The sequence below is a fragment of the Medicago sativa genome, chromosome 4 (assembly GCF_051527215.1).
Source record: "Medicago sativa cultivar Bolivia chromosome 4, Bolivia_mono, whole genome shotgun sequence".
Taxonomy (NCBI): domain Eukaryota; kingdom Viridiplantae; phylum Streptophyta; class Magnoliopsida; order Fabales; family Fabaceae; genus Medicago; species Medicago sativa.
In genome coordinates, this window is record NC_140752.1 from 16,848,171 (window position 1) to 16,875,142 (window position 26,972).

The following is a 26,972-nucleotide window of genomic DNA, read 5'->3' on the forward strand; positions in this document are numbered from 1 at the left end:
TTATCCCACAGTTGGACAAAAAGCACCCAAGAACTTCAAGTGCCAGTGGCAATCTCCCAGAATAAGCAACCACCCTGTTGAATGTGAAGCAAAATCTTCTGTTGGAATTGGTTGCTTGAATGCATGCCAACTGAAGAGCTCAAGAGATTCACTTTCGCTCAACTCTTCTATTTTATACACTTCACAAGCTTGACACAGTTTAAGAAGATGCATATCTCTTGTTGTGATGATTATTCTGCTCCCGGGACCAAACCATTTGCGGCTTCCACACATAGCCTCTAGTTGGTCCATTTCATCCACACCATCAAGCACAAGAAGTACCATCTTTTGGGAAAGTCTTTCCTTCAATATATTTTTCCCTGATTCGATGTCACGTATCTTGAATGTTGTTGTTTTGTACACATCACAAAGTACCTGTTGCTGTAGTAAAACATGATTAGTATCTGTCTCCCAAACTTCCCTAATGTTCAGAAGAAAGCTCTTTCCCTCAAATTGGCTCTCAATTTGATTATAAATTGCTTTGGCAATGGTTGTTTTACCCATACCCCCCATCCCCCATATCCCTAGAATTAAAACATCTTCTGATTTTTTCATGTTTAGGAGCTTAGTCGCAGCTTCCGCACGAGATTTTACACCCACCGGATGTTCGGCAACAAATAACTCTGTCCTATCTAGCAAACGGGTGACGCGTTCAACAATATTCTTGATATCAACACTTTCATTCCTATAAAATATGAACCGATGACAAGGTGCACAATCAATTGTATGTACATATAGAGAAGTTACAAAAAAAAAAAATGGTCAACACACAAGTTACTATCCAAAAATCAGGCAAACATTGCTTTCTCTCGCTAAAACTTTGCATATGTCCCTTTCTTTCTCTTCTTTTCATGCTAGACCGTCCGATTGCTTGCAATAGTGAGATTGAGATTTGATCTCCTCTTTGAATCTCGTTGTCATCTCTGAAAGCATGAATACCCGCATTTTGAAGAGCAGCATAAAGATGTGACAAGAACTTTGGACGGCAGTCTTCCCCTCTAAAACTCAAGAACAAGTCGTATATCTTTGGCTGAAACATCAGAAGAAAGTAAAAATTAAGATCTCAGCTTCGATACGGTAGATAAAATTCTTGATGACATTGATAAATCATCAACTATGAGGTTAACCACAATTTATTTTGTTACTAATTTTCAATTTACAATCGTGATAATTAGCCTGCGAGGTTCTTGTGATAATTATGAAACTAAATGTTAACAAACTGATTTTATTGATGTTCATTTTCTTCTTTTTCCGTCATTCATTTTCGAACCAAAAAACCACACATGGATGATTCATCACTCATAACTAGTCTCAAAATCATATATAGTACCACGCACCTGATTAGTCTTATTACTTGTTTCCCTCCTTATGATATATCTTGTCATGGCTTGTTGAAGAACATTCATTTGAAGCGTGTTATTCTCATCGATGGTTACAAGGCTCATGTCTTCAAGGAGACCTAATTGAAGAGTTGTGAAATGTGTTGACCTATTTAATGTTTTGAGTACATCATTTTGGTTCATCCCGATAAAGAATTGTGCTATATCAAGGAATATGGGTTTCTCTTCATCACTCAACTTATCAAAACTCATTCCTAGAACTTGTAGTACGTCTTGATTTGGAAAAGAAAATCTTTCGAGGCTCCTTAACACACGTTTCCACTGATGTACTTCCCTTTCACACAAATCGTTGCCAAGGAGTTCAAGAGCTAAAGGCAATCCCCCACAATAAGCAACTATGTTTTTGGATAGTTCTGCAAAACCTTTGTGAGAAGTTGCTTTCCTGAACGCACTCCGATTAAAAAGCTCAAGTGATTCATTTTCATCTAGTTCTTTCACTCTATGTATATGGTCAACTCCATGCTCCTCGAGCAGATGTCTATTGCTTGTTGTGATGATTATTTTGCTGCCTGGACCAAACCAATCCCGATTTTCACACAAAGCATTTAGCTGCTCCAAATTATCAACATTGTCAAGTAGAAGAAGTACCCTTTTTGTCGAAGTCTTTCTTTTAAAATTATGATGAAATTTCTAGGATTTAGCCATGGATCACTAGATACAAAATTATAGCATATCATCATATAACAAAGAAAGAACAAGAAATTGTGTACCTTCGAATTAGATTGATGAAGGATAACCGTAAACAACGCCGACAACTATGAGAGGGTGACTACCCTCATTCCGTCTAGCTCTAGGTTTTCACCAATATTCAGAATCATTAACCGTCTAATGGGATGACGTTTAAATAGCTAAACGGCTGAGGGCAGGGACCTCTCATTGGGCTTATCTAAATGGTCCAACCCATCACGGTCCATTTAGTAACAAAAGCCCAATCACTCAAATTCATCATATAATTAGTGCTTAACACAATAGACCATAATTTATATTATGACATCAGCTTATAATAATTGATTATTGTCAATCCATAATTGATTAATTAAATAATTAATCCAACAAATTACTCTTCCTGATTCAACTGTATGTATCTTTATTTCATCTTCTCCGTCGATATAACAAAGAAGTTTCTCTTGTAAAGAAACTTGACCATTATCTTGTTCCCAAGCTCCCCCGATGTTATTGATGATGTACTTGTCCTTAAAATAGGGACCAATAATTGATCGTAAATGGCATGGAGAATGGTTGATTTACTAATCCCTGGCATCCCCCATATCCCTAGCAGGAGAGGAGATTTGGATTGCTTCGATAGTTTAATCACATCTTGAACACGATAATGTATGCTCTCCTTGAACGGGTATCCCTTCTTGCTAATCACACGAGTAGCAAATTCAACTACATTCTTAATATATTCACTTTCATTCCTGTATAATAGATGAACAAGGGACGATTATATATATAACATTTCTCCAATATGTGCTTAAGTGAAAATAATGTAAATCTGACTAAACTAATAGTAATATTAATCAAATGAGGCACTATTAAAAATGTTATAAAGAAGGAGTAATCTAATTTCAAATGAAGCAAGTTTCATTACTCATGTCTGCAATGTAGAGAATCTAATCCATCATATTTGGAAGCTTCATTAGTGATTGCTGCTACCCAAGTCATGAACTTGTCTTCATCTTCAGAAGAAGTTTCCTTCTCGATCGAGATTTTGTCCACAAAATCTTCTCCATAGATATCTTGTCGGACCCACAATCCTTTGTCCGATGAATAGACACCATCATAGAACACAGGCAGAACAATGACACCATCTGTGGTTCTTTGGCAACACTGGGTAATTTTCTCCAATTCTTGAAGACACCATCTTGATTTAGTATAATTCTTTGAAAAAACAATTACAACTATGTCTCTTGATAAGGTTTTATTTCAAGTCCAAAACAAAAAAAGAGAGAAGAAACATTGGGTGACATTGTGGTCAGTAATATTGTGATTGGTGACATTGGTCAATCACAATTCAAAAGAGAATATTATAGAAGAGAAGAAAATCACTTGTAATATTATAGTTGACCAATATCACCTATGTCACCCAATGCTACCCATAAATCACGGGTTATAGCATAAATTCATATACCTGTTGCTGGTGGCCGACTTAATTTGCTTCTTCTAGTTGGTTTTAGATTAGCTTTTTTTTTTTTTTAATAAAAACAAAACGATATTCATTCATTCAAATTGATAGAATACATCAGAATCAACATCGCTAAAAACGTAAAGGATGAATCTGCGTACAAACTCACAGCATCCAAGTTAATAGCATATAACGGCAAAATGCCTACAAAAAAATATGATGAAATCTAAATCACCAGAATACCCATGCTTCCGGATCTGCAACGTTGGCGTCCAAATCATCGATTGAATATCTTTCAATATGAACCAAACGAACACCGCAACAAGACGCGAAATCAAACAACGTCGCACAAGACGACGAACAACACAACGCCTCACTCAGACGACGAAATCATGAAAAAAACACAAAAAAAAAACTTGATATATGTGGTAATCACTTATTTAGATTGAAAGAAAAAGAAAAAAGGATGCAGAAGGGTGATTATAGGTCAAAAAATGACCTAAAACCACCCCTCCTCGACGAGTGAAAGAGAAAGAAAACTTAGAGAAAAGATGGAATTTTGGTTGTAGATTAGCTTAATGCAATAGAAACAAATGAATATTTTGTGGTGGTGGTCGGAGTTCGAACCAGGACCTTGCATATTTTATGTATTGTCTATACCAACTAAGTTAAACTCACGAATCTTATGACACTTTCTCCGTCCCTAGTTTACAAAAATCGTTATTATCGAAAATCGTTGAAGTAATAAATTTATCACAAATCACTAGTATTTACCAAATCACTAGTATTTATAAAAATACTGCAAATATCAATGAATATATATATATATATATATATATATATATATATATATATATATATATACACACACACACACACACACACACACACACACACACACAAAATTATAAAATTTAAACTAGCAAAGTGAAAAAGAGCAGAGTAAAGAATCAGTTTAGACAAATAAACAAGGTAAACACATAGGGAAGGTAGATACATCATAATAATGGACAACTTCAAACTAACTCATATTCAAAACGCAAACTTGGATTTTGAGTAATCTAATCTTTCATTTACCACATGGAGAATGAAAGAAAATGCTAAGGTACAAAGCCATACAAAACCAACTTGTATAAAGTGAGCTTTAGAGTTTTATATAAACTCTATTGAAAATACTCCTCCATTGTAGTGTATCCGATTACAGTGTTGTCATGTCTCCTCTCTTTTTCTACACATTACATCATGTTTGTGTTTACGCTTATCTTCACTTATATTTTAATCTTTCTCTCGACCAGTAACATTGTGTCCACAGGCATATCAGTATTATCCCCACCAGAAACACGAACATTCTTATCGTCATGCGCAAAAACAATAACATCTTCCTTGTCTACAGCATTGTAGTGTTTCATTTCTTTGTTGATTGGTTTATCATATAAAAGAGACAATGTTGTCTTCTCTACAATTAATTCCTCTCCAAAAATAACCATAACTTCCACTTTGTTACCAAACTCTAGATTTGATGTTAGGCTCTGCCAATCCTCATGGCCAAAAGATGTTAGTGTATCTCTTTTATAAGCGTGAATGGTTGTCTTTGTGTAATTTATGATCAACACACCTTGGCAACCTTCTGATGCTATGTTGTCCAGGGAAGAGTGATAGACGACGAACAACACCATATTCTTCAAGCTATTCCTCTTCATTGTTGGGACGTCAAATTTTATAGAACAACCTTTGCAACTGAAGGAATTACTATCATACGGGAGAAAAACAACATATAGATTTAATAACAGTAGAATATAATGGGATACGCAAGGACATGATAACGGTAGGATATAATGGTATTTAACGGGTTAGAGTTAGAGATAGTAACAGTAGTTACACTGATGGGAAAAAGGGTTAATGAGACTAAGAATTTGCTTGTAGTAGAAATGCAATAGTGTCACATCAGAATCTTTATTACATGGCGAAAAAGTCATGAAATGTCAACAAAGTAATTTGAGGGTATAATTTAATAAAGATAATAGATGTGACATCAACAGGCTCATTAATGTTGTCCCCTTGAGACTTACCGGAGCCATTGTTGATCCACGATATGTTAACTTTACAGGAAGTTTGGGTATATGTAAGAGTGAGCTTTGAGAACCTTTCAGCTGAACCTGCAACATCGACCGATTGTCTCAAATTTAAGGAAAGAATGTTCGACGAAAATGGTACTATGTCATTTCACTTCAACATTGTTTATGTTAAATGCCCACCTCTCTAGACATGATGAGATATGAAATGAGATCATCCGAGTTCGTTAGAAGCAGTAAACATGACACATCATCTACAAGATTGACATCTCTCATTTTCTGTGTATCGGTCACTAGATTTAGAGAACCAAAGTCCTGCAACCATAGGCGCTTCATTATGTTAAATATGCAAGTTAGTATGACATAAAACCAAAATTATATAAAATATAAGTTTGATTACATTTCCAATTCATTACGAAACTTCAACATGTTCCTAAATCGATCTTATGATAGGCATATTTTGAGGACCCTTGAAAATGACTCAATGTGATGCACAACAGCATATTTGCAGGTATGATTTGGACCTCCGCTACAGGTACATGGACCACCTCCTCTGCCACACAATGGTAAAATAAAATAAAAAATATAAACAAAAATTTAAAAATGTATACACGTTAAAATTATATAAGTAAAGCATTTTGTATTTTAAGTTTAAAAGCTTCAAAAAAAGTTGATCAGAGAAGCATCTTTTACAGTATTTTGGTTTCAAATTTGTGTTTCAGAATTAGACGACTTCACTCATTTACCAGTATTTGGTGTTCTGCCTTAATCCAGCCCAAGCGTAGCTCTTTTAGTAACAACTAAAAATCTTAATAGAATAGAAGTTATCTACTCATTTATAAGAATTAGGCAGCTTCACTCATATATCAGTATTGGTTTAGAACTTTCAGAGTAAACCAAGACTATCCAAACGGGGATAAATTTAAGTTCCAAGTACATATCTTAATAGCATAGAAGTTATCTACTCATTTTACAAACATGAGAGGATAGATCACATTATGATAAAAGGAAAACACAAAAGTTAAGTCGATAATCATATAATGATTTTTCTTCAAAATAAATATAATGAAACTTATTATAACTGTTTGATGTTTTTCTTTTTCAAAATAGTATATTGTCCTAACATTGAGTGATCTGAGCCTATCCTAATTCCCTTCAAAAGTTCAATTCTCAAACCAAGTTTTGAGTTTCCACAAGATACACTCTCATAAAAGATGTTAGGACTCAACTCACACATAATTCCTTTATCAATATACTCATTTTTGTATTCTAAATTATTGAAAACTAACACATCAAAATTTTAATAGACTCAACTCACAGATAGAAGGGCTCCGAATACCAATGCCCACCAGCGGCCCTGCCCAGTGTTTCCTCATTCAAATTGAAGTGTACATCTTTGAAGAAAATGAAGGAAAGGGTTGAGAAGGTATTAACTTTAATATTTACTCAATCAAAATCTCTCTCCTTAGCTTGTGAAACAAATTCCATTTCACTCAACAAATATACCTATTTCCCTCCACTCCTTTCCTCTCCCCTCTCAATCTCCTACCTTAAAATATCTCCCCTCAATCTCAACAATAATTATGGATTCTTAATAATCAACACACATGTTATAACAAAAGCTAGATATGTTATTACCATGTAAAAAGTTCTGGGCTTTTTCCCTTCTTAAAATGGCGGCAAGTGATCCAAACCGGAATGCCAACTGGACTGGACCAGAAACGCCGCAAGATCAAAACAGCACGAACAAGGGAAGGAAGCTTGGTGAAGAGTCCACGATATCTATAATAAGCCCATAAATGTGGTTTTTAAATCCTGTTTGTAACAGTGGAGCAATTCAATTTGTCCAACAGCTTCATATGTTAAATCCTGTTTGCATCCTAACATAAAAAGAAAAAAGCTTTTATTTAAGGAAAAATTATTATACTATTATCTACCGCAAGAAACATTAACATCCTTATCTACCGCATTCAAGTTAGTAATATTACTTACATTTTCATCTTCACTAGAAACAGTATACCATTCTTGTCTGCTGGCATATCACCGCCACCGGAAGCAGCATGCACATTTCTTATTTCTTGCCATGGCATCATCACCATAACTCTTATCCATTGCATCTTGACCAAGACCGTTGACATTATTGTCCACTGGCACATCAATGTTATAACCACCAGAAACACTAACATTTGTATCGTCATGATTAGAAGCAATAAAATCCTCCTCGTCTATTGCACTGCCATGTTCCATTTCTTTGTTCGTTGATTCATCATAAAAGAGATATATTGTTGTCTTCTCTACAATGAATCCCTCCCCAAAAATAATTATAACCTCCACTTCGTTACCAGGCTCTAGATTTGATGTTATGCTGTTCCAATCCTCATCGTCAAAGGAGGCTAGTGTATCTCTTTTATAGAGTTGAAAGGTTGTATTTGTGTAATTTATGATCAGTACACCTTGACAACCTTCTGATGTTATGTTGTCCAGGGAAGAATAATAGACGACAGACAACATCATACTCTTCAGGTCACTCCCCTTTGTTGTTGGGACAACAAATATTATAGAACAACCTTTGCAACTGAAGGTTAACCAATCAGATTTGCTCTCACAGGAGAGCAAAAACGAATTCAGTGTCCCATCTGCAGTCTGTCCAATAGTCAAATGTTTAAATGGAAATAATTAGGGATCAAAAGAAAAAATTTCATTATAGTTATTATGTAATTTATTTTATCATCCCTACGTAAGTTATATAAAATGATATAGTTATTATGTAATTTACTTTTCACCAATATGATAGTCCAATCTAAGTAGAACTATAAGTAAAATGGTCTTTTTTCCCCTTAAAAAATGACCTTGCTCGTAATTTAATTTTCAACTTAAACTATGTGTGAATTAATCATGGATTATAAACTACTAATGCGAAATGAGTCATAAATTTCATACACAGGAAATTCAGTTTACTTTTAAAAATAGATTCGCAGAAGATGTATGCAAACCTCTAAAATGTTGTCTTTGGCAATATTAGGGACTTGGAATTTGGTTCCCATTTGAATTAGGAAAGATTTCAATTGAATATTTGACCCTGAAGTGTGATCTTGACCAAGGCAATCATCAACTAAACGAGAAGGATACATAGTAGAGAGTTGTGATGTAGTTGCACTTTCTTCCATTTTCTGACAATTTATGGCTTTTAATACATCCAAAATTCTTGCTACATCTCGACTTAGTTGTAGCTTTGAGCCACACTCCACATGAACACTTCGAAGCTTTAGAAGGTCCTTGAAAGCACCAAGAGATAATGTGGACGGGGATCTTTGAACTATGGATATCACATTATTTGATGGTGACATCCAAGACAAAATTAGAGAAGGAAATACATCACGTGAAAATCCTTCAAAGCCGCATAAAGAAATATATCCAATGCTTTTTGACCTTACTATTGAAAAGGGGACTTTTGTTATAGCAGTCTTATCCGCAATCAAGGTTGTCAGAGATTCCATCTGTTCCAAGTCCTCTTCCAATTTGTCAATCATGGAACATCCTGAAAGAATCAAAGTTTCTAGAGCTTTTAATTTATAGATGCTTCTTGGAAGTGTCATAAGACTTGTGCAGTCCGTCAAATTTATAAGAAGAAGTTTATGGAGAGATCCAATGCTATGGGAGACCGCTGACAAACTTGGACAATCTTTGAGTATCAGCTTTTAAAGATTTGGCAAGTATGAAAAATCGGGGGTTGCAGTCAAATCCAAAGAATGACTACGATTAAGAATTTTTAAATTCTCTAGCAGCTGCAACAAAATAACACCACAAGAATAGTTAGGCAAGCTTATAAAAAAAAAAGAATGGAATTCGGAAAAATCACTATTTACCACTAAACCTTGACTATGGGATGTATCAATCACTTTTTTGTTTAGTGTTGATTTTTTGCAGTTAAAATATCATGCCTACTATATTTTACACACAATATCAGTGGGAGATATTTTAAATAAACACAAAAATCACTGACACAAAGTACCGCAGTGAGAGGAAATTGGGAGGAAGAGTTTTCACTATTTCTCAACTCAAATTGATACACTAAACTCGATGCTTCGGAACTTCAATTCTGGTAAGTCTTTCATTAAAATCATTCGCAATATTATAAAGACCGAGAAAGAAATCAATATGACAAACATGAACAAAACATTTGTTTAATGAGAGAAAATGAAAGACAAATGGTGAAACTGTGTGTTGGAACCACACAGAGGATTCTATTTTATATAGGCTCATGCCTATAAAAAAAAATACGATATACTGTCCATATTTACATGATATAATATGACTATACAATAAACACAAATAAATACGTTCTGTAAGTGTAGCTCAGTTGGTAGCTACCAGGGACATTATACGCAGGGGCCGGGGTTCGAACCCTGGGTTTCCCACTTCTCCACACATAATGTGTGTGCATCTAGCCACTAGGCTAATACAAATAAGTACAAAGATCATAATATATACAAATAAGTACAAAGATCATAATATATTTTCAACAATATTAAACAGAATTTATACCTGACTCTTCTTCCATATTTGTTTGAGATTACTATATTTTAATTCGATGGCAACTAGATTTCCTTGTTGAAATTCTGCAGGAGTGTAAGTTGAGGGAAATCCATTCCAGTACAACCACCTAAGTTCTCTAGAAAGATGTTTAAAGTCTCCATTAAGTTGTACCCCAGCAAGTTGAAGCAATCTGAGTTTATTCATCTTCTTAAATGCTTTTGTATTTAGATCAACTGTATTTTTTCTTGGAAACTCCAAAGCCAGACCCTTGACATCTTCTGTTCCCTGAAATTAATAAATTATGGATATGGTAAACGAATAGCTTGGATACCTAGTAGCCAAAATACTTGTTACGTAGTCTATAATTCTGACATTTGAAACCCAAATACTTAGCAAAATCTAAAACAATCATGAATGAAACTAATTTTCATATTTTATGTGGTAATTAAGAAATTAATGTTAATAATTTATTCACCAATGTTTAACTCTTACCTTATGCTTTGATAATATATCAAACACTTCCTCACGGCGCCACAACCTACTGCGTTTCTCAGAATCAAATGGTGACTCCTCGTAGATTATCTGTCTTCCCATGTCTCTCAACAAATCATGCATTCTAAGTTTGTTCTTATTGTCAACAGTTACAAGGCTTCGTTCTACAAGGACTTTCATTCCGATATCAGCAAAAAATCCACAACCATTTAATATTTGTATTGCATCATTTTGGTCCATCCCAATAAAGAAACAAGCTATATCAAGGAAAATTTGTTTCTCTGTAACATCTTTTAAGCCATCGAAGCTTACTTTTAATTTCTTCTGTACTTGATTATGGGGAATACATCTGAGCTTCTCCAAAACTTTCTGCCACTCTGTTATTTCACGGTCAGACAAATAGGACCCAAGAACTTCAAGTGCGAGTGGCAATCTCCCTGAATAAGCAATCACATCTGCTGAATGTGTAGCGAAATCTTTTACCGGACTTGCTTGGTTGAATGCGTGCCAACTAAAAAGCTCAAGAGATTCAGTTTTGTCCATTTCTTCTATTTCATACACCTGATCAACTCTACAAGATCTCAGAATATGAATATCTCTTGTTGTAATGATTATTCTACTCCCTGGACCAAACCATTCACGACTTCCACACAAAGCCTTTAGTTGATCCAGTTCGTTCACATCATCAAGCACAAAAAGTACCTTTTTCTGGGAAAGTCTTTGCTTCAATATGTTTTTCCCTGATTCTATGTCACGTATCTTGAATTTTGTTGTTTTGTAAACATCACCAAGCACCTGTTGCTGTAGTGAAACTTGATTAGTATCTGTTTCCCAAAACTCCCTTATATTCAGAAGGAAGCTTCTACCCTCAAATTTGCTCCCAATTTGATTATAAATAGCTTTGGCAATGGTTGTTTTACCCATACCCCCCATACCCCAAATTCCTAGAAGTAAAACATCTTCTGAATTTTGGATGTTCAATAGCTTAGTTACAGCCTGCACACGATGTTCTACTCCTACTGGATGTTCAGCAACGAATAGCTCTGTCCTATCTAGCAATCGAGTAACATGCTCGACAATATTCTTGATATCAGCACTTTCATTCCTATAAAATACGAACCGTGATAAGTTGCACAATCAATTTGTATGTATGTAAGCATTCTTCAACATAGGCTTCTATCAAAAGAAAATCGATAATTATATGCAAATATATGTGCATAATGTTATAAGAAATAATTGTAATGTATTGAATGAATAGTTTATCCTCACATTAGTATCATTACTATAGGCCTTACCACACTAAATTAAAACCCACATAATTGTTTTCATATTGTTACAGCTAACTGTAAATACCTACTGAAGTGTGAAGATACCAGTGTGTGTGAGTTCGTGACACGGCGGTTGACGGCGAGCTTCGGGGGATTGGCTGATGGTGGTGGTCAACCACAAGAAATGACGCCGGAAAAAGTGGTTACAACAGTGACAGTGGCGGATCTGACCAGAAAATTGTTGAAACGAGTGCCAGAATGTGTCACAGCAACAGAGGAGGGGCAAAACGGAGATGAATCACGGTTTTCCTAGAAAAGTTACTCACTGGAAGACAGTGGGTCCACCAGATAAACACGGTGTAGGGTTGTCTTTCAATTGACTCTAGATACATGTTAGAATTTGCGGTTGGGCCTAACACAACCCACAAAACCGACTAGTGATGTGAGTCCCAGTTATAACACTTGTTCAGGCCATCCCACTTCCAATGTGAGACTCGTAACAAGTTGTCAGTTAGCTAGATCCTTCTAGAGATTATTAGGTCAATCTATAAATAGATTGTTCGTCAGTGTGTAACTAACATAAAATCATTTTAAGAAAGATTTGCTAAATTCTTTCTAAGATTCTCTGTAAATAATTTATTACTGATAATCCAAGAGTCACTATAAGTCTATAAACTCACGTGCATGTTCCGATATAATTAGTTGTGAAATAATAGAGGAATAATACTAAGCCACTGCTACTCCTACATAATTTAGCTGTAGCATAAACCTGCTATTTCGTGAGTGATTCAGTTAAAATTCCACCTCTAACATCATCACATTTGGTATGCAAAACCTTACACTAAAGAAACGTAAACAACAAAAGGGTATAAGGTAAAATACAATAAAGGAGTAGAAGGTAATGAGTCATCAATTCTACAAATAACTCATTGCATCAACAATTTTAGAAATGTGAAAGGAAGATTAAGGAACACTAACCTATCTGAGAAATGTATAATAGTAGGGAAAACAATAGATATTAGATTAAAAAATTAATACTCTTTTAAAGATGTTTATGGAAAGCAAAAGTTAAATATTAGAAATTTATATGTTTACTTGGCAATGTTCTGAACATGTATGTATTTACACTCTTGAAGAAAACATTTTTAGCATTTTTTCATCATTTCCATACTTATTAGAATCATAATATTTCTATTTAAAAATTAACATTATTCAAAATAACTTTTCATTGCAATTAAATTTCGATTTCTTAATTATTTTCGAAAACTTAAATAAGCATCTTCAATTTTTTTTTTTAAATGATAATTTTTATAAGAAAGTGACTTTTAAAATGGACATGAGATATTATTGCACCACAAACCAAAGCTTAAGAATTTGAAAGCGGCCTAAACAAAATTGCGAGAAAAAAAATAAAAAAAAAACCTGGAATCTATGAGTACAAACCCTGCTATGCCACCAATATCAAAGAGTTCTCTTCTCCAATTACTCTTTGTGGATTCATCCACTGAGACTGTCGATATCAGCTCTTTAAAAGCATTTCCAAACCGACCTTCCTGATGACGTACTTCTGAGGGATCTACCTCATAGAACACTGGCACAACTACCAGACCCTTCATTCTGCCGATTTCCATGATCTTGTCCAACTCTAGCATACACCATCTTGAATTAGCATAATTTGTAGTCAAAACAACGATAGAAATTCTAGACCGTCCAATTGCTCGCAACAATGATATTGAGATTTGATCACCTCGTTGAATCTCTTCATCATCTCTGAAAACATAAATCCCTGCATTTTGAAGAGAGGAATAGAGATGTGACATGAACTTTGCACGACTGTCATCCCCTCTGAAACTCAAGAACACATCGTACATCTTTGGCTGAAATAACAAAAAAAAAAAAAATCACAGCTTAAATATATGGTTGCTGAAATTCTTAATTCCATGGATACATCATAAACTATAAGATTACCAAAATTTATATCGTTATATATTTTCAATTCACAGTCATAAGCATCATAAACTTTGCTTGCTTAGCTGTTATATATATTGGAACCAAAATACCATACATTGGTGATACATGCATTTCATGTTTGTTATGTATTTTGGCACTGACAGAGATAGCCTCAAAATCATATATATAGACACAGAATACCTGATTAGTCTTATTACTTGACTCCCTCTTAATGATATCTCTTGCAGCGGCTCGCAGCAGAACATGCATTTCAAGTTTGTTATTTTCATTAATGGTTACAAGGCTTTTGTCTTCAAGGACAGGTATTTGAAGAGCTGCACTTTGTATTGACCCATTAAACATTTGGAATGCATCATTTTGGTCCATCCCATGAAAGAAATATGCTATATCAAAGAATATTTGTTTCCCGTTATAACTCAAATCACTAAAACTCTTTTCTAGAGCTTCTAGTACTTCTTGATCTGGAAAGGAAAATCTTTCAAGACTCTTCAACACACTATTCCACTCAAGTACTTTCTTTCCATGTAAAAACCTCCCAAGGGATTTAAGAGCAAGAGGCAATCCCCCAGAATAAGAAACTACCTCTCTAGAAAGTTCAACAAAATCTTTTGCAGGACATGTTTCTTGGATGAATGCATCCCAATTAAAAACCTCAAGTGATTCACTTTCGTCCAGTTCTTTTACTCTATATATATGATCAACTCCATGCTCCTCGAGTATATTTCTATCTCGTACCGTGATGATTATTTTACTACCCGCAGCAAACCAATCCCGATTTCCGCACAAAGCCTTTAGCTGGTCCAATGTATCAACACCGTCAAGTATAAGAAGTACCCTTTTATGTTTTAGTCTTTCTTTTAAACTGACTTTTCCAGATTCAATTGGAAGTATCTGTAATTCAGTTTCTTTGTCGGTATCAAAAAGAAGCATCTCTTGTAAAGGAACTTGACCAGTAGAAGAGGATATTCTGTTGACTTTGACGAAGCTCTTATCCTCAAAATAGAGACCAATTTGATTATAAACGGTTCTTGCAAGTTGTGTTTTACCGATCCCTGCCATCCCCCATATCCCTAGTAGGAGAGGATATTCTGTCTGTTTCAATAGTTGAATCACATCTTGCGCACGAGATATTATGCTCTCTGTATATAAACCACCAAATGAGTCTATCGTGTTTAGCACATAATGAGCAACAAGATCAACCGCGTGGCTAATATATGCACTTTCATTCCTGGATGAAAAGCACAAAAGATGAAATGCATAAGTGATTTCCAACACATGCATGAGTCAAGGAAAGGAGTAGTAAGGTGAGATCTGCAAATTTAAATCACAACGGTATTAAAAGGAACTTTAATCTCAACGTGCCTTAGACTCTGTTTGGTTGGTCTGAGGAGCGGGAGGGGTTATTCTAAACATAAATTGGTTGGTTCAATGTTGAACCATTACCTTACAAACAGATGCCAAATGGATTATAATAGAAAGGTGTTTACTCCCCATTTCTAATCATGCAAATTTTATCTTTAAAATCACCTCTTAAAAGAAAAACTTAAGATCCCCATTTCTTTTTCACGTCAACTACTAAAGCATAAGATATTACTTTCCTAATTATCTTCTTTTACAACTTTTGAAAACAGATCTACCAGTTTTAAAAATAAATTAAAATGCCAAACCATTGTTTTCATAATATTCACTACATCAATCAGTCATCTCCTTGTTAGATATTTAAAAGGGTTAATAATGCTTTACCCCTGTAGTCATTTTCCGTTTTCCACTCTGTAATATTTTTATTTTTTTGGTTTTCGTCTTTGTAATCTGAAGATTTTTTTGTTTTGGATCTTCATAACAAATTTCGCCCCCTGTGATTTGAGCAAAAATTCGGTTTACCCCTGTCATTTGAGCAAATTTCGGTTTACCCCCTCTTAATTTGAACAAATTTTGGTTTACCCCATGTCATATCATCGATTTTGTACGGTCAAAATTCATGAAGGTCCAAAACCAGAAATCTTCAAATTACAAGGACGAAAACTTAAAATAAAAAAATTCATGGTGGAAAACCGAATATGGCGCATATTACATGGGTAAAGCACTATTAACCCTTTTTTTTTTGTCAAGTAACCTAGTGGCTAGAGCTCACACATTTTAAATGTGAAGAAGTGGAGTGTTCGGGTTCGAACTCCAGTCCCGACATATAATATGCAATATCACTATCAACTGAGCTGAGCTCACATGATTATAAACCTCTTTAAAATGAACATTAATTTAAGAAAATCTTAATAATTACCATAATTTGTCAACGAGATGTCCTGGAAATACGGGAACTTTGCTGATTGCTGCTACCCAACTCATGAACTTGTCTTCCTCTTTGGAGGTTTCCGCCTTCATTGCGATTCTACCAAGAAAATCATGAAAATCCTCTCCAAACATATCATTCATCCATGTTCCGCTCGAGAGATGGACGCCATCATAGAACACAGGCAGAACCATAAGACCAGGATTTGTTCGGCAACATTCAGTTATTTTCTCCAATTCTTGAAGACACGATCTTGATTTAGCATAATTTGTTGAAAATACTATTAAAGCAATTTTGCAGTCTCCAATTACATTCAGTCCTGATTCTGAGACTGTTATTACCTCATTTCCACTTTCAAACCTCTTGTGGCCGTTGAAGAAAACAGCAGCTCCAGTTTCTGAAGCAAGAGCCGTGTAAAGATGCAAAACAAAAGAAGTAGCATCTTGGTTGCAGAAACTCAAGTAAACACCGAAGCTTTTGTTCTTTGGATTAGTAGTAATAAATATGGACTCAGATTCCTGTTGGATTTCAGAGGAGGAATTGGTGAAAGAAGACATGGACGGATTTGATGATGAAAATTTCTTCAAAGTGATAAGTGAATATGAAATTGCAGAAGAAGAAATGAAGTGAAATGATGAGGCAAAAGTCTCTGTATCAAAGTACTGCTTGCTTGCTTTATAAGTCAAAGTCGTCTCATAAAGTACCCTGATGCTATGCTTGGATCTGAAAATAAAAAAAGCAAAAGGAAAAAATGATAAAGGAAAAAAAGTGAATAGAAAAATGAAAGGAGAGTAAGATGATTTGTAGGTTGTTTGAAATGAATGAAAAAATGAAAGGAAAAAAAAATGTATATTTGATAAATGCATAATTATCCTTATGATAAAGATGGTGCTTTCTCACCTTTCCGCGTGCACTAATGACCATCGTGAGAGGAAGAAGAAAATATGTATCCATTAGTTTGCAATTATATAACTAACGAGTCTTACAATTAAAACTAGGGGTGTTAAAAACCGAACCAACCCAATAGAAAAACCGCAAACCAAACCAATTCAAACCGAAACCGCAAAAAACCGCACTTGGTTCGGATGAATTCGGATGACTTTTGCACTAAACCGCGCGGTTCGGTTCGGTTTGTGGTTTGCATCTCAGCAACCAAACCAAACCAAACCGCAAGAATAATGATTATTACTTAAAAATGTACTAGCCCATTTACATAGCTCAAGAATAATCTCTTTTGATTCGATTTTTCCATTGTTGCACCATCAAGTTCGATTCTAATTCCTTTCCATCTCTTTCAATTCATTTCCCATGATGAATTTGTTTCCTTTACTTCCCAATAATTTGTTTCATGCTTATGTTTCTTCTTAACTTTACCTATTTTGATATAAGTTTTACCTATAATATTTTATCATATAAACAGCAAAATAAAATGTCCTATATTTATTTTGTAACAAGTTAGCAATATTAGAGTTAATGTAATATTTTTTTATCTCGCGATAAACCGCACAAACCGAACCAATCCAAACCGCATTGGTTTGGTTTGGTTTGGTTTGGATGACTTTTTAAAAATCAACCAAACAAAACCAAACCGCATGCTTTTTTATCTCGCGGTTTGGATGACTTTTATACTCAAGACCAAATCAAACAGCACCACGAACACCCCTAATTAAAACAGAAAGAAGAAAAAAAGACAAATGTTGCTCCCATTATCTAAAACTCATGTTATTCTTGCTTTTTTCAATTACATTTTATTTATTTTCTAAATAAATATATTAAAGTACATGTTAGTGAATCTATTTAAGGACTCTTTATTTTATCATTGGAGTCATCGAGTTCTTAATTTTTTTTTTTTTAAAAAAAATTGTAAATAAATTATATGTAGACATTGGACCCATTTAAGGACCCTTGTTAGTTTACTACACTTGTGGATGATCATAGGCAGAAACATTTTTTTGTTTTAAATATGTCTTTTTTTTTTTTACACAAGCTTAAATATGTCATTAGTCCTTATACTTTTTATTGTATTTTGGCATGAGTCCATGCACATTTTTATTTGTTTGTCATTGGTCCTGCAACTTGTAAAAAAATTACAAATAGTCCTCAAATTTAGTCTTTGTTAAAAAAAAAAACATAACTAACGATGTGTCACGTGCGCCATATATTACACGCCATGTGACACACTAAAACACAAATTTTTTAGAATTAAAATATTCTAACTTTTTACTCATTATTTTTTTTTACTTAAAAATATCATTAGTCCTTGCACTTTATAATATTGGTCCTTGCACTTTGGTATTGGTCCATAAACTTTTTTTCCCTTAAATCTTCCAATCACATTATTATATTTTATTATGCATAATTATCCTTATGATAAAGATGGTGCTTTCTCACCTTTCCGCGTGCACTAATGACCATCGTGAGAGGAAGAAGAAAATATGTATCTATTAGTTTGCAATTATATAACTAACGAGTCTTACAATTAAAACAGAAAGAAGAAAAAAAGACAAATGTTGGTCCCATTATCTAAAACTCATGTTATTCTTGCTTTTTTTCAATTACTTTTTATTTATTTTCTAAATAAATATATTAAAGTACATGTTAGTGAATCTATTTAAGGACTCTTTATTTTATCATTGGAGTCATCGAGTCCTTAATTTTTTTTTAAAAAAATTGTAAATAAATTATATGTAGACATTGGACCCATTTAAGGACCCTTGTTAGTTTACTACACTTGTGGATGCTCATAAGCAGAAACATTTTTTTGGTTTAAATATGTCATTTTTTTACACAAGCTTAAATATGTCATTAGTCCTTATACTTTTATTGTATTTTGGCATGAGTCCCTGCACATTTTTATTTGTTTGTCATTGGTCCTGCAATTTGTAAAAAAATTACAAATAGTCCTCAAATTAAGTCTTTGTTAAAAAAAAAAACATAACTAACGATGTGTCACGTGCGCCATATATTACACGCCATGTGACGCACTAAAACACAAATTTTTTAGAATTAAAATATTCTAACTTTTTACTCATTATTTATTTTTTGACTTAAAAATATCATTAGTCCTTGCACTTTATAATATTGGTCCTTGCACTTTGGTATTGGTCCATAAACTTTTTTTTTCTTTAAATCTTCCAATCGAATTTTTTTGTGTGCCCTAAACTCAAACCAAAAATAAAAATCTACCCTACTTGAAAAGTTTATTCCAAATCTACCCTACTTTTAGAAAGTTGACCACTATGTCTCAAGTCCGACTTGAGACATACCCTATGTCTCAATTCCAACTTGAGACATACCCCATATGTCTCAAGTCCAACTTGAGACATAGTTGAGACATATTTATTTTATTATTTTCGTTTTAAATTTAAAAATTTTAATAGAATTAGTTTTAAAAATTTTAAAAAAATAATTGAAATAAATAGGGTTAATACGTTTTTACCCCCCTGTAATATGGGCGAGTTCTGGTTTTCCCCCTGTAAAAAAGATTCTTTCGATTCCAACCCTGAAATATCTGAAGTTAAAATATTTTCGAAGTTCTTTTGAAATTATGTTTTTTTATTGCAATTATTTCTTAACTATACAAAATAAAATAAAAAAAGAATGTGAACGCATAAAGTTTTTTTTTTTAACAAAGAACGTATAAAGTTTTGTTAAATATAGTATTCAGCATCTAATTATTTAAGCTCGTCGAAAAAAATCATTTAATATGATGTTATTTTTTAATTTTTAATTATTTTCAATTGGATTCGAAAAAGAATTTTAATTTTTTTTAATTCTGAAAAATTTTCTGAAATTAAACTAAAAATATCTGAAGTTAAAATTTTCCAGAATTTTTTTTTAATTTTTTTTAATTTTCCAGAATCTTTTAAATTCAATTTTAATTAATTTTCCAGAATTTTTTTTAAATTTTTTTATATTTTTTAAATTTTCCAGATTTTATTTTTTATTTTTAAAATTTTTCCGGATTTTTGTTTTCATTTTTAATAATTTTTCCAATTTTTAAAAAAAATTTCGGTATTTTTTAAGATTTTTTTTTAGTTTTTTATATTTTTTTTTTAAAAAATGCCACGTGTACCCTATAAAAAAATAAAAACAAAATTAATTATACAGTCAGCACGCCACATCATCAGAAAAGGTGAGTCAGCGTGCCACGTCATTGCCACGTCAACAGGGGAGTGTGTCAAATGGGATCAGGGGTGTTTTCGAAAGAATCTTCATATTTCAGGGTTGGAATCGAAAGAATCTTTTTTACAGGGGGAAAACCAGAACTCGCCCATATTACAGGGGGGTAAAAACGTAATATCCCTATTTATTTCAATTATTTTTTTAAAATTTTTAAAACTAATTCTATTAAAATTTTTAAATTTAAAACGAAAATAATAAAATAAATATGTCTCAAGTTGGACTTGAGACATACCCTATATCTCAAGTTGGACTTGAGACATATGGGGTATGTCTCAAGTTGGAATTGAGACATAGGGTATGTCTCAAGTTGGACTTGAGACATAGCGGTCAACTTTCTAAAAGTATGGTAGATTTGGAATAACCTTTTCAAGTAGGGTACATTTTGATTTTCGGTTTGAGTTTAGGGCACAAAAAAAAAAATTCCTTCCAATCACATTATTATATTTTATTATTATTTTATTCATTATTTTTATTGAGAATAATTATAAAAAAATAATAAAAAATATTTTTTAAAGAAAGATTAAGCTTAAATCCTATCAAATTTGTCTTCTTTCTCGAACTGTGGTTTCTCTTCTCCAACTGAGCAATGTTCACAATGACTATTGAACTAATTATTAAAATTGATGAAATAAGCGAATTAAAATTAAATTTTATATTCTTTCTAAAATAATTAAATTCTATATTCTTTCAAAAAATAATTAAATTTTATATTCTAAAATGATAAAATTAATAATTAAATATTTAAATGTAATTACAAATTTGAAGAATACAAGTACTTACGTAACAACATTATACTTTCAAACTCGTTGGTTTTAATATGTCATTTGTGCCAGTTTTTGACCGCTATTGATATCGAGAAAAATAGAACATTTTTGAAAAATAAAAAGAACAAAAAGTCTTGCTTGCTTTAAGTGATGACAAGTCAAAAGTCGTCTCATAGAGTAGAATTATTAATTGAACTGGGAGCCAAACCTGGCTAAAAATTTTCAGCCACAAAACAGTACCTACTATAACTACCGCTAAGGTTATAAACTTGTAATCATAAATTCATTTACCTATTGCTGGTTGATTTATTTTGCTTCTTCTAGTTGGTTTTATATTAGCTTAATATAATAAATATAAATGAATCTTTTTGGTCATGTAGTATAGTGGCTGGAATTCACACCTAGTAAATAATAAATATATGGAGAAGTGAGATTTCCAGGATAGTTGGTTTTATATTAGCTTAATATAATAAATACAAATGAGTCTTTTTGGTCAAGTAGTTTAGTGGCGGAAATTCACACCTAATTAATATGTGGATAAGTGGGATTTTCGGGATTCAAACCCCGGCTCATGCATATATTATGCATGATCCCTACCAACTTAGTTAACAAATGAATCGTATCATACTCTCCCCTTCCCTAGTTTACAAAAATGGTTATTAACAAAAGTAATTTGTCACAAGTGTATGCATATTTTATCAAATTATCATTTGTATGTATATATTTAATGTTAATTTTTTATATTTGAAGTACATTGATAGTATTAATGAAGGGTATGTTTGAAAAAAGAGTATTACATTTTATATGCATACACCGACTCTGCCATTGTCATCTAAGTTGTTTTTTGTTATAAAATCATTGAATAATAAACTCGATATCTAAATACCTTTGTGATTGGTATCACGTTGGCTAACCGTGATTATTTCAAGTTAACATCGTGAAACCAAAAAAAGTACATTATATAGATTATATATATGATACAAAATTTCAAATTTACAAATTAAATATCCTATATATTTTAAATTTTTAGATATTTATTAGGCAAAATTACACTTGTGATCGTTTAAATTAATTTTAGACAACGATTTGATCATTTACTTTTTCATCATTGCAATTTCGCCCTTTCTGTCTATTTGCATATAGATTTTCAACCTTCTAATATAAGAAAGAAGCACTTGGCTGTCTCTGTAGCTGAAATGTTACATAAAACGCACAAAGCTAGAACGTCCGGTTGTAAAATATTTCTCAAAATGTAACAAATCTTGAAATATTCCTCATAAAAAAAATGCTTGAAGCATCCATAAAAAGGTTATCTCAACTTTTTCATATCTACACTAGTCATATATATCATTGTCCATCTATGAAGCACGGATAACACATATACCAGACACAAAATTGACACTAACTAGATATTTGACTCGTGCTCTGCACATGTTTATTGTAAAGGGATTGACATACGAATAAGGATATAGCCAACATATGTGTCGTATTATTTCTCTTCCTACGAACAATACGTTGAACATAAACCTAACATAAAAAATTTCCTTCGAAATTTTATCACGCCGTTTCACTTGTTCTTTTGAGTTGCTTAAATTAAAACTGACTCATCCAATTCGAATATCAACCTAATTGAGTTGCATGCTGTAATCATACACACTTAGAGCATCTACAAAAAAGTTTCTCAATTTTGGTGTTATAACTGGATCACACATAGACACGATACTTGTTTTATATTTTTTTAAAGGAAATGTCAACGAGTGTTTCCGGGATATTCTTTAAGCTTCTAAAATGGTAAGATTATATGAAATTTATTGCATTGGAAATTAAAGTCCATAATTTTTTAAATAATAATTTCTTTATTACGAATGCTTAAAGAGTGTCCCGGAAGCACTCGTTAACAAACCGTTTTTTTATGATATGACTAATAAACTCTCAATCTATCAAACCTAACACCTCAAAAAATTGTTGAATAGATCCTATCAATAACCCTATATCATTACATTTTACCAATAATATTAAAATAAAATAACAAATAAAGGGAGAATATATTTTGATGTATTTGGAATCCAAATATAATAGCATAGAGAGAGTGCCTATAGACGTACTAATCCCTATAAGCACAAATTTGAAACGGCGTTGGAACTCGTCTCGGAGATGAAGGCAATATTGGTCTGCTGACGACATTGACTCTGCGAGAATGAGATCGCAATTAAAGCACCCATGATACACCTTTTAAGAAAGGCTTAATTACATAAATGATCCTTTAAGTTATTTGTTGTTTTTTATTTGGTCCCTTAACTCTAAAATTTTCCTGTTTGGTCCCTCAGATATGCTCTGTCAATCAGTTTGATCCTCTAGTTACTTTTTTAATCCTAATATTTCATATATGATTTCAGCCATTAGATTGTTGATCCATTGTATGTAACGGTGTACCACCAACACCAATTTTTTTTGGTGGTGGTAAGTCTTAAGTTCAAATACAACTTTAAAAATGTGGTAGTGTTAAATTTTTTCAAAAAGAAGATCAGTTATTTATAAAGATAAGAATTTGCTTGCTCAAAAAATTAATTTCTACGGTTATACATGGAAATATCCGTTAAATAAAAACATATGTAAGGATATAATAATGAATAAAAGGGCAAAATTGTTGCTTTTGAATATTATATCTTGATATATTAAATTTTTAAGATGTTTTAATTTTTTTTCAACAAAAAATTTACTCAAAAGGGTTAAGTTGGTAAATGTCTCATTGTTTATTACTCAAGGTACATGGCATATATATAGCCATGTTACAAGCTTGTGCTACAAGCAACACCTTATTTCACTTCTTACAAACACTACCCTAATATGAATTTCTCAAGAAACTGCAGATTAAAGGTAACCAAAAGAAACAGACAATCTAAATATACAAATACACAAACTAACAATCTAGCTTATCAAATTCACAAACTCCAAGTTTAGACTACTAAAAAAAATGAGAATAGAGACAGGCAAAATCCGTCTCTAAAATGAAAAAAATCTGTCTCTATACGTGTTAGAGACGGAATCAGAGACGGAACTAGGTCTGTCGTTGTTTTTGTGGTCTCTAAACCCTTTAAAGACGGACTTTCATTTTCCGTCTCTGATCAGAGACGAAATAAAACCGTCTCTAACAAATAGAATCCGTCACCCAAACTTTGCTGAATGTTAAGAAAAATCCGTCTCTGCAGAGACGGAAAATACCGTCTCCAATATACAAATTCCGTCTCTAAAATGTTGTCACAAAGGTTAAAATTTCCGTCTCTATTAATTAATATTCCGTCTCAACAGAGACAAACTGAAATTCCTTCACTAAAATGTATTATTTTTTTTTATAATATATTTGCCTCAATATTCTCCTTGTTTAGTGCTAAAACAATGTTTAAAATATTAATACATTTAACTCTAACTCAAGAATGTCAATAATTTTGATACCCGTCAAGTTAGGAGAAGGGACAAAGTACACTCATAAAAACAAAATATTAAAGGTAACCAAACTAAAGATTATCATCAATCCACCTAGTAGTTACCAAGATAAGTTTACCATCAATCCACTTAGTAGTTACCAACATAGAGTTGTCTAAAATATAAAAGACCATGATATGTTTGATCTAACAAAAGATACCAAAATAAAGGCTACCAAGCTAAAGGTCATCTATCTCGTTGTTACCATTATCACATTCTCCTTTCGGCTGAATTGAAGTGTTCATATTAGGCACAATATTCCCAATCATTTGCTCCAAGCGCTCCATCTTCAGTTTTAGCGTTTCTTGTTCAAGATTTTTCTTTTCAAGTTCAGCAGTTAATGCTTCAATCTTAGCCTCCATAGAAACAACTTTTTTCGAAGAAGCTACATCGGTAGAAATTGAAGGCGATGGTCTCAAAGATTCTTTGACAACAACAGCTTGAGATCCTAATCCAAACATGCGCCTCTTCTTGTTAATGCCTCCAACAATTTCCATATAAATATCATTGTCAATTTCTTCAGTAGGTTGTTGACTACTAATCTCACCACTTTGAGAGTGTTTCTCAAACGTTTGAGTTTGGTACATTTCCTGCAAAAAAGAGTTACTATTAGTAATATAATTTAGATATATGAAAGAAAAAATAAAATAAAAAACGCGTGCATACATGCAGCTATCTTAGCTTGTGTTTCATTAAACCACCCATCTGGTTTCCCTTTTGGTCTATGAAGTTTATCGTAAATCTCAAACCATGTTGGTTCCCTATCCAATTCCACTCTCTAAAACATAACCAGCAAACAACAAGTTAGTATGAACATATTTACATTGTAATTTAAACAAAAAGAATCACTAACCATTTTTTTTCTATGCACTCTAGCAGATATGGATCCTCCACTATGCACATTGAGTCTGATCTCAAAATATGACACCTGAAAATAACTAACTAGCAATCATTTTCCACCAATCACCAAAAGTTAGATACAACCAGAAATTTCAGTACCATATGGATACCCTAACTAACATTGAATTCATTCAATCATAATACATATAGGTAGCAAATAACCATCAATGATCTTCTTCTTGATTAATGAGTAAATAACAAAAATCAAAAACATAAACTGTAACAAAAGTAGTAAATAGGAACCGAATAATTTCCAGCTTTCATAAAACAATAGTTATGTCTAAGGTTAAGATGTATTATCACCACTTCCAAGTGTCAGGACCAAATAAAAATATTTGTCACACATAAAAAACAAAATAATGTATTTTCATGGCCAATACTTGATAGTACATATATTCAATGGAATTCTCATGGGGTTTAAATGGAAATAGTTAAAAGGTTTGAGTACAAGCACACAAAAAGACTAAGTTAAACGCTTTTTCACTTGGGGAATATGCTGAACAGGCTAAATTTAACACTTTTTCACCTATGGGTCATATTAAAAATCACTGCCGCTTTGCATAGAGATAGTACAGTTAGACCATATACTATAACTAAGCAAGTAAGTAGTAAAATTATAGTCAAATAACCTTAGCAATGAAACTAGAGTAAACTTAGATAGAACAATGCATAATTAACGAATAATAGGAACAGAATGCACGACAGACACACAAACATATAGATAAATATTTAGAAATGTAATAATATTCAATTGAAATTACCTAGAGGTTTATGTAACACCCCATTTTCCCAACATAAAAATTTCATTTAAAATCAGAGTGTTTTGACCACAACGGAATGTCACATACTTCATTTAAAATCATAAAATGGATAATAATAATTATCCTTCAAATTCAACATCATGAAAAATCTTAAACTATTGCAGCGGAAAATAGTTCAACATTTAAAAGTCTTGGCACGCAGGCCTTATTGAAAAATCTCATAAATTAGTTCATAAAAGAGACACGTAAGGAATAGAAGTAAAAGCAAGCCCCCATCCCGTTACGTATCAGAGCACCTAGACACCAACTGAGAGTCCACTCATGAACGCCCCTAATCTTTATTACCTGCACATTACCCACGGTCGAGGCAACATATACGCAGAAGGGGTGAGATTTCATAATCAATACATTAAGCATATAATCCAATAAAATGCATTTAACAACTTAAACATTAATAACATATCAACAATTAACAATTAGCATAATTTTTCATTACATAACAAATACAATCATCAATACCATTACTAATTTTCATCACAAATCATAATCAACTTAACACTCAACTTGACGACACAACTCATCCTTGACCATGCAACTCTATCAGCTCAACAACAACTTAACAACACGACTCATCTTTGACCATGCAACTCTATCAACTCGACAACATCTTGACAACTTAAACATCATGA

The 26,972-nt window shown here is 32.8% G+C and overlaps 1 long non-coding RNA gene and 2 pseudogenes across 2 annotated transcripts; all 3 read right to left on the reverse strand.

Moving 5' to 3' along the window:
* On the reverse strand, window positions 1–2,700 carry LOC146926795 (disease resistance-like protein DSC1; annotated as a pseudogene).
* Window positions 2,701–7,428: 4,728 nt separating this feature from the next.
* On the reverse strand, window positions 7,429–17,079 carry LOC146926796 (disease resistance protein RPP2A-like; annotated as a pseudogene). The gene is made up of 8 exons (XR_015005518.1): window positions 16,182–17,079; window positions 14,084–15,131; window positions 13,355–13,809; window positions 10,665–11,769; window positions 10,182–10,457; window positions 8,630–9,421; window positions 7,629–8,279; window positions 7,429–7,516 (listed from the first exon to the last, which is right to left on the reverse strand). The product of XR_015005518.1 is annotated as a disease resistance protein RPP2A-like (transcript).
* Window positions 17,080–24,555: 7,476 nt separating this feature from the next.
* Window positions 24,556–26,248, reverse strand: LOC146926797 (uncharacterized). Its single transcript, XR_015005512.1, has 3 exons — window positions 25,476–26,248; window positions 25,289–25,400; window positions 24,556–25,212 (listed from the first exon to the last, which is right to left on the reverse strand). It is a non-coding gene; the product is annotated as an uncharacterized LOC146926797 (long non-coding RNA).
* Window positions 26,249–26,972: the final 724 nt, after the last annotated feature.